Genomic DNA, 14,891 nt, shown 5'->3' with positions numbered 1-14,891 from the left:
CTGTGTCTTGGTGTTACATAAGTCTATACATTTATCATCTACACGACGTATTAACATGTACTCGTTCACACGGAATATGATAATCCGTGCTCATGTCTGTCAAGTCGTTCATCTAACTGATTTTTTTCGATAAAGGACATTTCATTGAATATACTAGACTATGAAGGCGCGCGTTGCCGCGCCCGTCCATTTCTTCGATATAATGATATAAATTGTGTAACTATAGATAGTTTTAAGAAATGAAAGTTAAACGTAACTTTTTGTGGACAATATAATGTGCCAAATGGATAGGAAAAAATGCAATTATGTTTAAATAATCTAAGAACATGGGACTGATAACAACATGACCAAACAAAGACATTGTACACCAGTGCAGATAATTTTATCCTCGTACCCAAACACACATATTTTGATCATTGCTGCCAGCACCCTCTTCGTCCTCTCCACAGTAAGTAAGAACGGACCCCATGTGCCTTCTCTGAAACCGGTCATGGGCTAGTTCAAAATAAGGGCCCGCAAGATGCAAAATGGTTCAGTATATGTAAAAAGATATTGCCTTTGCATGATGCCATTGTGCCAAATATTCCAAGCTGCAAGGGGATGAATCAAGTCCTCGATGGATTAATATTTCACAATCATAAATCATTTGCATTTACTACTTTTCCAATGAATAATATCATCCTCGACGGTTACATATGTTCTCCATGTGAAGTACGACATACCAATAGCAGGACATCCGGAATATTAGCTTTGGTCCATATAAAATTAGATATATTTCACATAAATCCACAATGAATGAACCCCCTGCATCAATGTGATCCATTTTTTAACAAATAGGTGTAAGATTTTAGTCATATATAAAAGTCGAATTTTCCTTGTGGGATGTAGGTTTGCTTTTTGCATTCAACCTAAATGATGAGAAAACTTATGTGGATGCAAAGTAGGCCCGTCATCGTAAGTAAGCTACAATTTGATATAAGATACAATGATAGCTCAACAAAATCTTACCTTTTCAAGCTGCATGCAGCTTGTCTGGATGCTCATAAAATTGTGACAAAGTGAAGTGAATTTTTAAAATTTAGCATAAATAGCTTTCAAAATGCACCTGTAGATGTGCAAAAAGGAGAGGTTAGAAATAAAATAAAGTAACATGATGGGCCTACTTTTGAGCATCATCTATATGTTTCCTGCCACCATGAAAGTGAAGCCCCCCTGCAGCCAACTTTTACAGTACGGTACAAATGAGGTAAAAGCCAAAAAATAAACAGTGTTATCTTTGATTTTGACGATGTTAGAAGATAATATGTGTATAATTTATATTATATTTGTCTATAATATGTATAGCAGCAGTTCATGTAATTTCCTAAATTGAGTGCCAAATTGACCTTCACAGCTCACCAAGACCTTCCGGTCAAAGAAAAGAAACTTATTAATATGTAGCAAATACTAACTAAACTTCTCGTCCAGCAAAGATCTCGGAGCCAACAAGCACAACTTGCTAAGTCGATAAGCATTTTGTTCAATAACCATAGACAAAGCTACACGATGGCACACAAAAAAACACGGAACGTGATGCTTGTTTAGTTTCCAGGCCTTATACCCATGATACTCATCAACTGTCCCATAGGCAGTGTCATTGCCTAGGCATCATCCCTGTTCTTCCACAAGAAATAATTATGATGACCCAATGTATCTTCTCCTTTTTATATTTGATTTCTAATTTCTAGTATGTAACAATACGTCGTCGTCCATCTTCAACATTCCAGTTGTTAATTTTTGCATCATAAGGTGTGGCAAACTGGAGTCAACAACAATTCTGAATCATTTCTAGTCTCAATGTTATCGCAATCTTCCCTGCCAAAGAATCATAATTGTTAAAAGCAAAACATATAGTCATAAATTCTACTATGATAGAAATGCAAATGAGAGAAAGAAACTTGATTGTGCGCCAATAGATAGTTTTGATCTCTTCATTATACGTAGAATAGTAAAAGACAGTACGTATGCATGAGCTGAATTAGATTGATAAATTAATGCTAATTGTTATGTTTTGCTCATCCGTATGGAAAGAACCTTGATATTAGAAATTAAAAAAAGGAGAAAATTCAGACATAACTAAAGAAGAGATCTAAGTACAGAAACCAACCTTGGTTTCGTTGGACAGATTCTTAGTGCGGGGATGAATCTCTTCCAGTCTCTTATCTTGAACGATGATCTAAATAAATATCAGCATATCAGAACATGACATAAACAAGGATGGAAAGGAGGGGTAGGGGAGGGGCGTTCAAAAGGGACTCACCAGTACAAACCACGGCCAGATCTGGGCTCTGGCAGGCCAAGAAGACACTGTATCCATGAAAGGAAGCAGGTGGAAACATAATGGGCTCCTCGCCGCTGCCGCTGCCGCTGGAAGGAACGTCCAGCGATGCATACTACACTGCATTCTCATCTCCACCTAAGTAGCATCAGGAGGATCGTAGGGAAGGTAAAATGATTTCACCTCCAGCCCAAGAAGGAAGAAGTTGATTTTACCTGGAATCTCTACGAAGCGTAAGGCATACGATAGGGAGATCTCATGACGCCTCGGTTATGGGGATAGCATCGCGGCGGCGAGTGGACCTAGGGCAGAAGCCGTCGGAGAGATCGCACCTCGCGAGAGAGGAGAGAAGTACGGAGGGAATCGTGCGGTGTCGCTGCTTCACCTTCTCTAAAAAGGCCAAGGTTGGCCCAGTTAACCAGAGAGTCTCAATTTTGTTACGGGAGCGGCGGCCCATTTCATTTGTGGAAACTGTTGCGCTTGGAGGTTTATCCAACGGCCAAAAACTGATACGTCCATAGATCTGACGGTCAAAAACACTGATGGCCTTAGAGGGCTCGAAGAGTGCTCGGTTGTAATGTCTTTAAATATATCGAGGTGATACAATCATATCGAAAGAAAGCCCGGCCTCTGCATAGCTAGATGCACACAGCCAAAAATAAAATAATTTGATACAATGTCAAGCAATAAATCGTGTCCAGCCTAAGGAGCGGTAGATCCTATCCGTAAATCACACCGCCATCCATGGGGGTAGAAAACCTCCCTGGCCGTACGCTCCAGCCGTGTAGACGCCATCATAAAAATGTCCCTGTCTTCCGGCTTCTGCAGGATAGACCAAGTACGGAGCCATCGTGTACAAACATGAATAACCTGCATAGGAGATGAGACACATTTATTGTTAAAAACCACATCATTCCTGGTAAGCCACATTGCCCAGCATAAGGCCGCCGCTCCCACAAGAATATGTGCAGAAAATTGTTTATCTATACCCCGTAACCAGTTGCCGAACATATTCCGTGCACTACGTGGTGGATATAAATTCGAAGCTACTTGGACCGTAGCCCAAACTGCCCGAGCGAACTTGCACTCAAAAAATAGGTGTTTGATAGACTCGTCATGTTGGCAAAAGACACATGTCTTGGAGCCATGCCAGTTTCGTCGTGCCAGATTATCTCTAGTTAGGATGACTCCTTTGTTAAGAAACCAGAGGAAAATCTTCACTCTTAGGGGAATTTTTAGCTTCCATAATTTCCTGTTATCTACAGGAACATCACAATGAACCATTGCATCATACATGGATTTGACCGAAAATTTGCCATTCTGATGCAAGTTCCATCGAAAAGTGTCCGGATCATCTGACAGTTGAATGTCCTCCAGGCGAGTGAGTAATTCATTCCATGCTGTCAGACGAGTGCCCAAAAGATCCCTACGGAAAGAAATATCGGGGTTTTCCTGTCCTAATACTTGTTTGATCGTGACAAATTTATGTCGGACGATCCGGTACAAGCTCGGATATTGCACCATTAGGGGAGTGTTCCCTAGCCAGGTATCTTCCCAGAAACGAACCTGAGCACCGTCCCTAACCAAGAAGGTCCCAAATTGGAAAAAGAATTCCTTGGCCTTCATGACACCACTCCAAAAATGTGAATCCCCAGGTTTCCAATGAATTTGAGAAATGGCATTGGATCCCACATACTTGTTGCGAATGATTTCCTGCCATACTCCATTCTCAGTGAGTAATTTATAGACCCACTTGCTGAGAAGAGCGATATTTTTAATCTCAAGGTCTTGGATTCCCAGGCCCCCTTGGCTTTTAGGTCTGCATAATACGCTCCACCTAGCCAGTCTATATTTCTTGGTTTCGTTATCACACTGCCAAAAAAATCTGGATCTAAAGTAATCTAGACGCTGTAGAACCCCTTTCGGCAGGTGGAAGAATGACAACATGTATAAAACCATGTTGCTTAGGACAGAATTGATCAAGATCAATCGCCCCCCATAAGACAAGAGTTTGGCCTTCCAACTGGCTAAACGTTTCTCAAGTCTCTCTTCCACATGCCTCCACTCAGCGATAGTTAAACGCCGATAGTGTATGGGGATACCCAGATACCTAATCGGAAACTGCCCGAGCTGGCATCCAAAAATGTCGGCATACTCGGGTGCAGATTCTGCAGCATCTCCAAAGCAAAAAAGTTCACTCTTATGAAAATTAATTTTGAGACCAGAAAGTTCCTCAAAGGCACATAAGAGCAGCTTGAGACTTCTTGCTTTATCAAGATCATGATCCATAAAAAGAATCGTGTCATCGGCATATTGTAGAATGGATAGACCATCTTCTACTAGATGTGGGATGACCCCGCTAATTTGACCATCCAGCTTGGCCCGCTCCACTAGGGTAGCTAGCATGTCGGCCACAATGTTAAACAGAATAGGAGACGCGGGGTCGCCTTGGCGAAGCCCCTTCCTTGTCTGAAAATAGTTGCCAACGTCTTCATTAACTTTTATGGCCACACTACCGCCAGAGACAAAGCTCTCTACCCAGCGGCACCATTTTGGTGAAAACCCTTTCATGCGTAAGGTTTGCAACAAGAAGGGCCACTTAACTTTGTCATAGGCTTTCTCAAAATCAATTTTAAGAATGACACCGTTCATTTTTTTCCGGTGCAGTTCATGTACAGTTTCGTGCAGGACGACCACTCCATCTAAAATGTTGCGACCTTGCATAAATGCTGTTTGTGTGGGTTTTACGACATGGTCAGCTACACCGTTCAACCGATTAGTCGCTACCTTCGTAAAAATTTTAAAACTTACATTGAGAAGGCAAATCGGTCGATATTGTTGAATACGACTAGCCTCCTTAATCTTAGGCAGTAGGATAATTTCCCCAAAGTTTAAACGAGAAATGTCAAGGTCCTCGAAATGCAGTTGGTTAAACAACTGAACCAAGTCTGCCTTAATGACGTCCCAAAAGCATTGATAGAACTCTGCGGGAAAGCCATCCGGTCCCGGTGCCTTGTTGTGTTCCATCTGAAACACAGCGGTTCGAATTTCCTCCTCAGAAAAAGGAGAGGTTAGGAATTCATTTTCCGCTTCCGTAACTTGAGTGATGTCATGAGTAACGGATTCATCTAGATGAAAATTAGTCTCGGCTGAAGGCCCAAAAAGGTATTTGTAAAACTTAGTGATAAAATTTCTAAGTGGTACGTCCCCCTCTATTCGGCCTTCCTCCTGGTCAAGGGCGAATATACGCTTCTTTCTATGTCTGCCATTGGCAAGCATCTGAAAGTATTTCGTATTATCATCACCTAGCACTAACGAATCCGCCTTGCTACGTTGGTACCATTTAATCTCTTCCTCACGTAGTAGGTGGGCAATCTGCTCGTTAAGATTGCTTTTTTGCTCGATCTCAACAGCAGACAGAGGCCTCACCTCCGCTATTTTATCAAGGGAATCAATTAGGGTAGACAAACGCAATTTTTCTTTTTTATAAATTCCAGCAGTATGCTTGGCCCATCCTCGAAGGAATCGACGCAGGGAGCGGATTCGATTATTCCATCTTTGGATGGGTGTGTTACCGCGGGGCTGGCGTGCCCACACTTTCTTAACTAGCTCCTGAAATCCCTCTCTAGTGAACCATCCCAGTTCAAATTTAAACTGGTGGCGATTCGAACTCGGGATTGGTTGTCCAAAATTGATTAGCAACGGAGCGTGATCCGATAAGGCCTCAATTCTTTCAAGTGCCCGAACCAATGCTAGGGGATATTTGTATTCCCAGTCAGTGGTAACTAGCACCCGGTCCAGTTTTTCAAAGGTCGGCACCGAACGGTTGTTGGCCCAGGTATACTGACGACCAGACATTGTGATTTCTCTCAGATCGAGGCTGTCAATAACAGCATTAAAGAGGAAAGGCCACCTAGTGTCAAACCGATCGTTGTTTTTTTCCTGCTGATATCGAAGGATGTTGAAATCCCCCCCGATTAACATGGGATGAGGATTGTTTCGACAGGTATTAACCAGCTCTTTTAGAAATGCAGACTTAAACTCCTCTTGAGCGGCACCATATATAGCCACCAGACTCCAGATGAAGTTGTCGGACTTATTTCGAAGGTGGAATTTAATATGATGCTCCCCCTTTGTCGTGGACAATAGTTGCAAGTATGTAGAGTTAATACCTAGCAATATTCCCCCGGACCTCCCGGTCGGCGGTAAGACGTGCCATTCGTAATCAAAACCACATGAAAAGTGGTCCAAGACATGTGTTGGAAAATCACGTTTACCTGACTCAGTGATAGCCACAAAGTCCAACAAATGATCCTTTACACAATCGGCAATGTGTTTGTGTTTAGCCAAGTCACCAAGACCTCTGCTATTCCAGAACATGCCTCTCATGATGAACCAACTTTATGTTTAGAGACATTTAGTTTCTTAGAAGAGCGCCCTCTTTTCTTTGCTGAGTTAGACTTATTCTTGCGCACTGACGCGACAAGCTCAAAAAGCGTAGTGTCGCGTACAGTATCATCAAGGTCTACTTCAGTCATGTCTTTAACCAGATGGGAGAGAAACTTGCCTTCATGATTGGCATCAGCATCCTCATCCTCCTCATATGACACGAGAGGGTCGACAAAGCTCGAAGACTTGGGAGCAACCGTAAGCCGGTCGAACTCCACTTGTTTTAGAGACTTGACCGAAAAATCTATCTCGTTTGCATTACGTCCTAGTGACACCCCAAGTCTAGTGATATTTGAGGATACTTTGGAATAGTCAAAAGACATAAAAGATTTGCGAGAGGAAGTACCTTCAAAGTCGAGGTTGCGTGCAGCAGTCCTACGCATAGCCTTCACCATAGAATCCTCGTCGGTGGCTGCTGATCCATCGGTCCCGACATGATGACGCCCACTACGCCTCAACGACGAAGGAGTAACAACGGCCTCGGAGCCCGTCTCACCAACTCCGAAAGGTGGTGTAGACGTATCAGGTGATGAAGTAGACTGCAAGGGCTGCACCGCGCCCTCCACCTCGGCGATCGCCTCAGCCACCAAAGCTCCACCTGGCGAAGAAGGCGCAGAGGACAAAGCTCGCAGCGCCACCATCGCCGACTCATGGTCCGCCCTAACCGCCGGGGAAAAGATCACACCCCGACGGGAAGGAGACCGAGTGCCGGACGTCGGAGATGATAGGGAGTCGTCTGCAGTGTCCTCCAATGACGCAAACCCATCCAGCGGGGGTGGCGCCAGGGCACGGCCGTCGCCATGATGCTGCTGTCACAGGAGTAAATGGCAGTAGAGGAGCAGGCTCCACTTGAAGAACTGGTGCCTCAATGATCCGCTGCGCCAAACCAGAAGTGGCTGGAGGCAGCGTGCCCAACGAAGACGGCCCCTGTATAGTCGGTGAAGCTTCCATGGTTGGTGCACGACGATGCGGGTTCAGTGGTGTAACTGCGATGATTTTCGTTTGCGACGCAGTCCGGCTCGAAGCAGCTGTTGATGCGGCAAGCTGCATGGGCACCACTCCTCCCGAGGTGGGAGTAATCTTCTGGGCATTGGATGACGACGATGCTTTTGACCTCTTGCTTGGATCATTAGACCTCATAGTTTCCTCTCTGTCCTGCCCCTTGTCATCCTCAGGATCATCTCCATGCTCCCAGACACGCGGCACGAAATCAGCATCGACATGGAAGTCTGAGTTTTCCAAACTGTACCGAAACTCATACCCCTTGCCTTGAACGACCACATCCGACGAGAGAGAATTAATTGTGCTCGTCTTGAAAGCATCGAGGTTTAGCACAGCCACTTGTATGCGAACAATACCTCGACGACGCAAACAGAGCAGATCCACATCCATAGTTGCGCCAATTACCGAGCCAACTGCCCACAGGCCCAGAAAATGGCGGAGTGCGTGAGGGACCCCGTGCACATGCACCCAAATAGGTATTAACTCAAAGCGGTGTGGTATCTCCTCAGACTGCCAAGCCTTGAACTCCAAAGTGACATTGTGAGATTTGATAAAAACAGTAAACCCTGTGACTCGCAGAAGCACCTCCTCACTTGGGAATGACATGAGAAAGGCATTCTGACCATGTGGTATGGCCTCCCAAGTCCACGCTTGCTGGCACTGAGCAATCTTGGCAACCTCTGCCTCCACAATACTGGAAGTGATAGAGCCACCGCAGATCGTGACTAGCGCTGTTGGGGAGACTTTTGGTGCTAGATCCGCCCTACAGACATTGTCAGGCATCTGAAAAAAAAGCCATGTTCTCAGTACCATATCCACAGAGCATCGCCACCGGCTTCGGCATCTTGAGAGCAGGGCACCGACGCATGGTCATTGGATGATTCGGCTTATTACATATAAAACAAAATTGTTGTGTCACACAATCCTCAGCAGTATGCCCTGCAGATTGACATTTAGTGCACCACACCTTTTTAGCTGATGTTGTAACTCCAGCGGTCACCGAAGATTGAGGCAAGGTTGGTGTATTGCTCTGCATAAGAACCATCTGGACGCCTCCCGCGGGCATATTTGGTGTGGAGGCAAAGACAGGTGCCGCACTCTGTTGCCCTTGCACTGACATAGGGACAAAAGGGTTCGGAGCTAATGGCGCTAATGACACCGGCTTCATCTAACTGATACATGCAGGTGTATCCATGTACACATGGTGCTAATGGCGCAGAACATCGGGACGTGGATGATGAGCCGCTCGGTCTCAGCCCCAAGTTTGCGCCGGTGATGTGGGCCCAGGTGGTGCCGTGGTCGAAGATGGCGAGGTTGTCTTGGCGTAGGAGTCAGAGTAAGCAGAGCGGATGTGCAAACCACTGTTTCAAATAGCCCGCTATAGCTCCGCTATAGCACGCTATAGCGTTTACAAAAGGTCTTGCGCTAAGAGACTTTGATCCAAACAAATGAACAAACATTTTAAATAGCGCGCTATAGCTCCGCTATAGCACGCTATAGCATTTGAAAGAGGTCCGGCGCTAAGATGCTTAGCGCGCTATTTAAAACTTTGGTGCAAACCCAAGGCGCAGGACATGGTGGACACCACAGGATGCGGTCCCGCTTTGCTGTAAAATACAGTGTATTACTGAGAGATTCAGTTTATTCATGGTGTAACAGCAGGATGCGGTATACTGAATCTTTCTGATGAAATCATAGCAGAGTCAAAATTAATACGTACCAGCAACGATCCCGGATTCCTGGACACTGAATATGGTAGCATTTGAATTTTCAGAGTCAAGTTCGGATAGATGTTCCTATGTAGGGACCCAAGAAAAGAAAATAGCAACTTATAATCAAGGAAATAATTCAATGGAAAAAACGAGAAACATCGTTGCGCAGCAGTAAGGCGTACCTTCATTTGCTTCAAGGTGAATTGGCCGAATTCGCAGCAGCAGCTTGGTTTTGGCCCCAAATACCTCTCCATCTTGGCAAGTGCCCTGCTACTCCCTGCAGTAGTCCCAACTCCTATCCTACATTGACATCAATCGAGGAAGTGCCAGCACACGCTAGCACCGTGGAGCGCAGTACGACGGCGAGGAACGGGAGGGTGGCCTAGTTCTGCGTGGTGGAAGCCATGGCTTGGCGTGCGTCCTCGCCTTGTCGGCGTCAGTAATTTGTTGTGCACACATACACGCGCTTGCCACTTCCAACTGTAGAGCAGATACTGGACAGGTTAATTATGACTTAGTAGCAGAACCGAAATCATAGCACCACAAGTCAATTATGTGAAAACAGGTACTACATACCAGCATCAATCCCGGAGGCCTGGACACAGAATATGATACAACCAATTTAAGCTTCAGAGTATATGTTTGGATGACTGGTCCTCCTTGTTAGCTGAAGAAAATAGGGCATTGAATTAACAAAGGAACTGATGATTTCATGGGAGTAGTGAAAATATTATTGCGTGTCAGTAAAGCACCTTGTTTTGGTTCATGGCGAACCAGATGAATTCCCAGCGCACATGCTCCATTGACCAGCTTGACAGATGGGAGAACACAGACTGATCCCGCTACCCATCATCCGGAGCAGCCATGAATCATGAATTCCTTCAGGTTCCGCTTCGCCGGTATTGGAAAACCTGGACGGTTACACCAAGTTCACAAGTCAATGTTATGCAAATCTAAAGGACAAGACATGGCACAGGTGATTGACACTTTTGACTGAAAGAATGGCCAATTGACCTTTGACAGGTGCTTCCATTGGTGTTATTATTTGGATGAAGGGGCTATGCTCTCAATGCAAAACTGTCAGCAGCAAGAGATCACCAGTCACCATTGGCTGCCATTGTTCTGCCGAACCCGAGTAATCAAGTAGTTAAGGTCAGAAAAATGGACAAGGTAGAGGAAATGATGAATGTATATGCAGACCAGTCTTTAGTCATGAATTCCTGTGGGCTTTGATGGCAAATTGAGAGGAAAACCTGGATGATTATACCAAGTTCACAAGTCAAGGCAATGCGAGTCCAAGAATCGATCGAGCCGATGTCATATGGGATAGCCGCTTCAATTGTTAAGGGAAATAATGACCAACTGACCTTTCGGAATTGTGGTTAGAGTAGCTGCTTAACAATACACGACTTATTGCGATTGTTCTTATTAGGTTGGAAGCGCTCCTACTCCTCGAGGGAGCCGCGTGGTATGTATATATTGGGGACGAGAAGATGCCCTCGTCGTGGCGTACAAGCAAGGAACGATCGATCTCCTGATCTGATCGTTTACAAGAGAAAGAGGAGTTTAAACAGAAGTACAGGAGGAGGTTGAGATTACATGGACTCTTGATAACTAATATATCCAACACCCTCCCTTAATCTCAACTATCCTATATTTAAATTCATCTTGAATTCTTCAAATAACGTGACTGGCAAAGCTTTAGTGAAACCGTCTGCCACTTGATCTTTGGAAGGAATAAACCGAATATCCAACTTTTTCTCTGCACCTTTCTCGCACAAAATGAAAATCAATTTCAATATGCTTGGTTCTACCATGAAACACTGGATTTGCAGAAAGATAAGTTGCTCCCAAATTGTCACACCATAGACATGAAGTGCGATGTTGCTTGATTACCAACTCATGAAGTAACGATTCTAGCCAAATAATTTCAGCTGTAGCATTTGCTAGAGATTTGTACTCTGTTTCTGTACTTGATCTTGATACTGTAGCCTGTTTCCTGGCACTCCAGGAAATAAGATTAGAACCAAAAAATACTGCAAAACCTCCAGTTGATTTTCTATCATCACTGCATCCTGCCCAGTCAGCATCAGAAAAGGCACTAACAAGTGTAGAATTAGAGCATCTGAACTGAAGACCTAAACTTGCAGTATGTTTTATGTATCTTACAATTCTTTTAACTGATGTCCAGTGTGCAGTAGTAGGTGCATGCAAATACTGATAAACCTTGTTAACAGCAAAAAATATGTCTGGCCGTGTCAATGTTAAGTACTGTAAAGCTCCCACAGTGCTTCTATATCTAGTGCTTTCTTACTCTATAAGTGGCTCACCTTCAAATGCTGAAAGTTTTTCTGAAGAAGACAATGGTGTGGGTGAAGGCTTGAAGTCGTTCATCCCCATACGAGCTAGAAGTTCAGTAGCATATTTTTCTTGAGTCAACAATATGCCATCTTGAACTTTCTTAACTTCAATGCCTAGGAAGAAATGTAGATCACCAAGATCCTTGAGAGCAAATTCTGAACTTAGATCATGGAGAAGAGCATTAGTGGCACTTTGAGAAGAACTTGCAACTATAATATCATCAACATATATTAAGACAAATATAACTGTGTTTGCCTTGTTATCAATGAAAAGTGACGTGTCAGCTTTGGATGCAACAAAACCAAGATGCCTTAACTGAGAGCTCAACCTTGAGTACCATGCTCTCGGTGCTTGTTTCAAACCATAAAGAGCCTTATCAAGTTTGCAAACATAGTGAGGTGTTTTTTTATTCTCATACCCAGACGGTTGTTTCATGTAAACCTTCTCTTCCAGAACACCATGCAAACACGCGTTCTGAACATCCAGCTGTCTCAAGCTCCATCCTCTGGATACAGCAATAGAAAGCACAAGTCTAATAGTTGCAGCCTTAACAACGGGACTGAATGTATCCTCATAATCTAAACCATAATGTTGCTTAAAACCCTTTGCAACTAGACGTGCTTTGTACCTGTCAATTGAACCATCTGCCCTTTTTTTGATTCTATAGACCCACTTACAGTCAATGACATTTTTACCTCTTTGATTTGGTACAAGATGCCATGTTTTGTTTCTCATAAGTGCACATTATTCTTCATCCATTGCCTTTTTCCATCTAGTATCTCCAAGTGCATCTTCCAGCTTTGTTGGTTCTCGTGTAACACACAACAAGCCATACGGTATAGTGCCATCAGTTCGAATTTTTGGGTATCTTATACCTTTCTGCAATCGGGTTGTGACACGCGAAGTTATAGCTGATTGCAGCCTAGTAGACGGTGATGGTTGTTGCACAGGAGATGCTGCAGAAGACGAAACCGCAGATGATCCTGGAGAAGAATCTGATCCACTTTGCACAGAAGATCCTGAGTTTGAAGCTGTAATTTGTTGTGTGGCCAAAGAGTTGCTCGCTCTTGAGTTTTGGGCCGCAGAAGATCCTGACCCAATCGTTGCCTCCTGCGCGCGCATGGGCTGTGAAGATCCCGAGCCTGTCACCATCACGGGCCCGCGCATAGGGTGTGAAATCTCACCCTGCGGTTGGCCCAGGTGCCCCCTGCAGATACCGATCCGGTTGCTGTTGCGCCGCTCGTTGTCACGGGCCCGCGCGTGGGGCGCGCCTGGTGCGCTGATGCGCTGCCATGCAGTTGGCCTGAGCTGCCTCTGCTGCGCGCCAGATCCAAGGAGGGGAATTCCTCAAGCACAGGATCCGAAGCCTGACACATAGGAGTTCCAGGTGGCTCCAAATCCACCTCGTGTCCAGCGCCTTCTTCTTCCTCTAGGAAATGAAATATGCCTTCATTTTCAGCGAGATTTTGATCATTTTCTACACCGTTCTCTGCACCGTTTTCTCCAGTAACCTGCACAAGTGTAGATACAATACTTGGACTAGAAAAATCATCAGTTGGATTAGTACAATTGTCGCCCCCATGATCAAATGCTCGAAGATTTGGTGGAAGAAGAAGAATTTCTTTTTTTAGGAGAGCTCCGGCATTCGGGTGAAGGGATTCAAAAGGGAAAACGGACTCGTCAAAAACAACATCACGAGATATATAAACCCTTCATGTAGATACATCTAGACATTTGACTCCTTTGTGGATTGGACTGTAGCCCAAGAAGACACAATTTTTAGAACGGAAAGCAAGCTTGCGTGTATTATATGGTCTAAGGTTGGGCCAGCATGCACAACCAAATACACGAAGTGAATTGTAATTAGGAGTAATGCCAAAAAGGCGTGTGATAGGAGTCTCAAATTTGATGACTTTGCTAGGGAGCAAGTTGATGAGATAAGTGGCTGCAAAGAATGCTTCATCCCAAAATTTTAGTGGCATAGATGAATTTCCTAAAAGAGCTAGTCCTACCACAACAACATGGCGATGTTTTCGTTCGGCAGAACCATTCTTTGATGAGCGTGAGGACATGCGACATGATGCGAGACACCAAGTTGTTGAAAGAAGGAATTTAGCTTCCGGTATTCACCTCCCCAGTCAGTTTGCATGGCAATGATCTTAGTGTTCAATTTTCTTTCAACAAGATTCTGGAAATTCTTAAAAACTTGAAACACTTCAGATCGTTTCTTAAGGAGATATATCCAAGTAAACTTACTATAATCATCAATAAAGCTTACATAATATGAATGTCTACCAACTGAAGTAGGAGCTGGCCCTCAAACATCTGAGAATACAAGTTGTAAGGGTGCAGTAGAGATGCTGGTAGAGATAGGATATGGTAGCTGATGACTTTTAGCTTGCTGACATGGATCACAAACTGACTCAATACTAGCCTCATGAGAATGAGGGAGCTTATTTTGACTAAGAATAAGTTTGACAATAACTGCTGAAGGATGACCTAATCTACTATGCCACTTTGCAGAAGACGGCTTGATGGCGACAAAAGCTTGCTTATTTGACGATAGTGATGATGAAGATATGAGTGGGTAAAGGCCTCCCACGCACTTGCCGCTAAGAAGTACTCTCCTCGTGTCCACGTCCTTAACCAAAAAGAAATAAGGATAAAATTCAATGAGAACACGATTATCAAGGGTAAACCTGTGAACAGAGACAAGATTTTTTGAAGTTTCAGGAACATATAGAATTCTGTTTAGATGCAAGTTTTTTATGGGGTTTTTTACAATTGAACTACCAACATGAGTAATTTTCATACCAGAACCGCTTGCGGTGTGAATTTGATCCGGTCCATGATACTTGTCTCTGATTGTTAGCTTGTCCAGCTCACCGGTGATGTGATTTGTGGCTCCAGTGTCCGTGTACCAGTTCGTGTCGATACCATAGCCACCATTGGTGACAGCATTTGCCTCCTTTTCCTCATAATCATCTTCCTCCTAGCGATCTCAACATGCACGGGCACCTCCTGCATGAAACTTGTAACAGATCTGGCAC

General features: G+C 44.3%; 1 long non-coding RNA gene across 3 annotated transcripts; it reads right to left on the bottom strand.

Moving 5' to 3' along the window:
- Positions 1–227: 227 nt before the first annotated feature.
- On the bottom strand, positions 228–2,696 carry LOC123135232 (uncharacterized). Of its 3 annotated transcripts, XR_006465862.1 has the most exons (5): positions 2,533–2,688; positions 2,300–2,455; positions 2,147–2,215; positions 1,009–1,854; positions 228–804 (listed from the first exon to the last, which is right to left on the bottom strand). It is a non-coding gene; the product is annotated as an uncharacterized lncRNA (long non-coding RNA). The 3 variants fall into 3 exon arrangements; XR_006465863.1 differs by having other exon boundaries at positions 228–1,854; positions 2,300–2,437; positions 2,533–2,696; XR_006465861.1 differs by having other exon boundaries at positions 228–1,854.
- Between the last annotated feature and the right edge of the window lie 12,195 nt (positions 2,697–14,891).

This window comes from Triticum aestivum, chromosome 6B, assembly GCF_018294505.1.
Source record: "Triticum aestivum cultivar Chinese Spring chromosome 6B, IWGSC CS RefSeq v2.1, whole genome shotgun sequence".
Taxonomy (NCBI): domain Eukaryota; kingdom Viridiplantae; phylum Streptophyta; class Magnoliopsida; order Poales; family Poaceae; genus Triticum; species Triticum aestivum.
The sequence above is the reverse complement of the archived record's forward strand: the minus strand, read 5'-3'. Positions and strand labels throughout refer to the sequence as shown.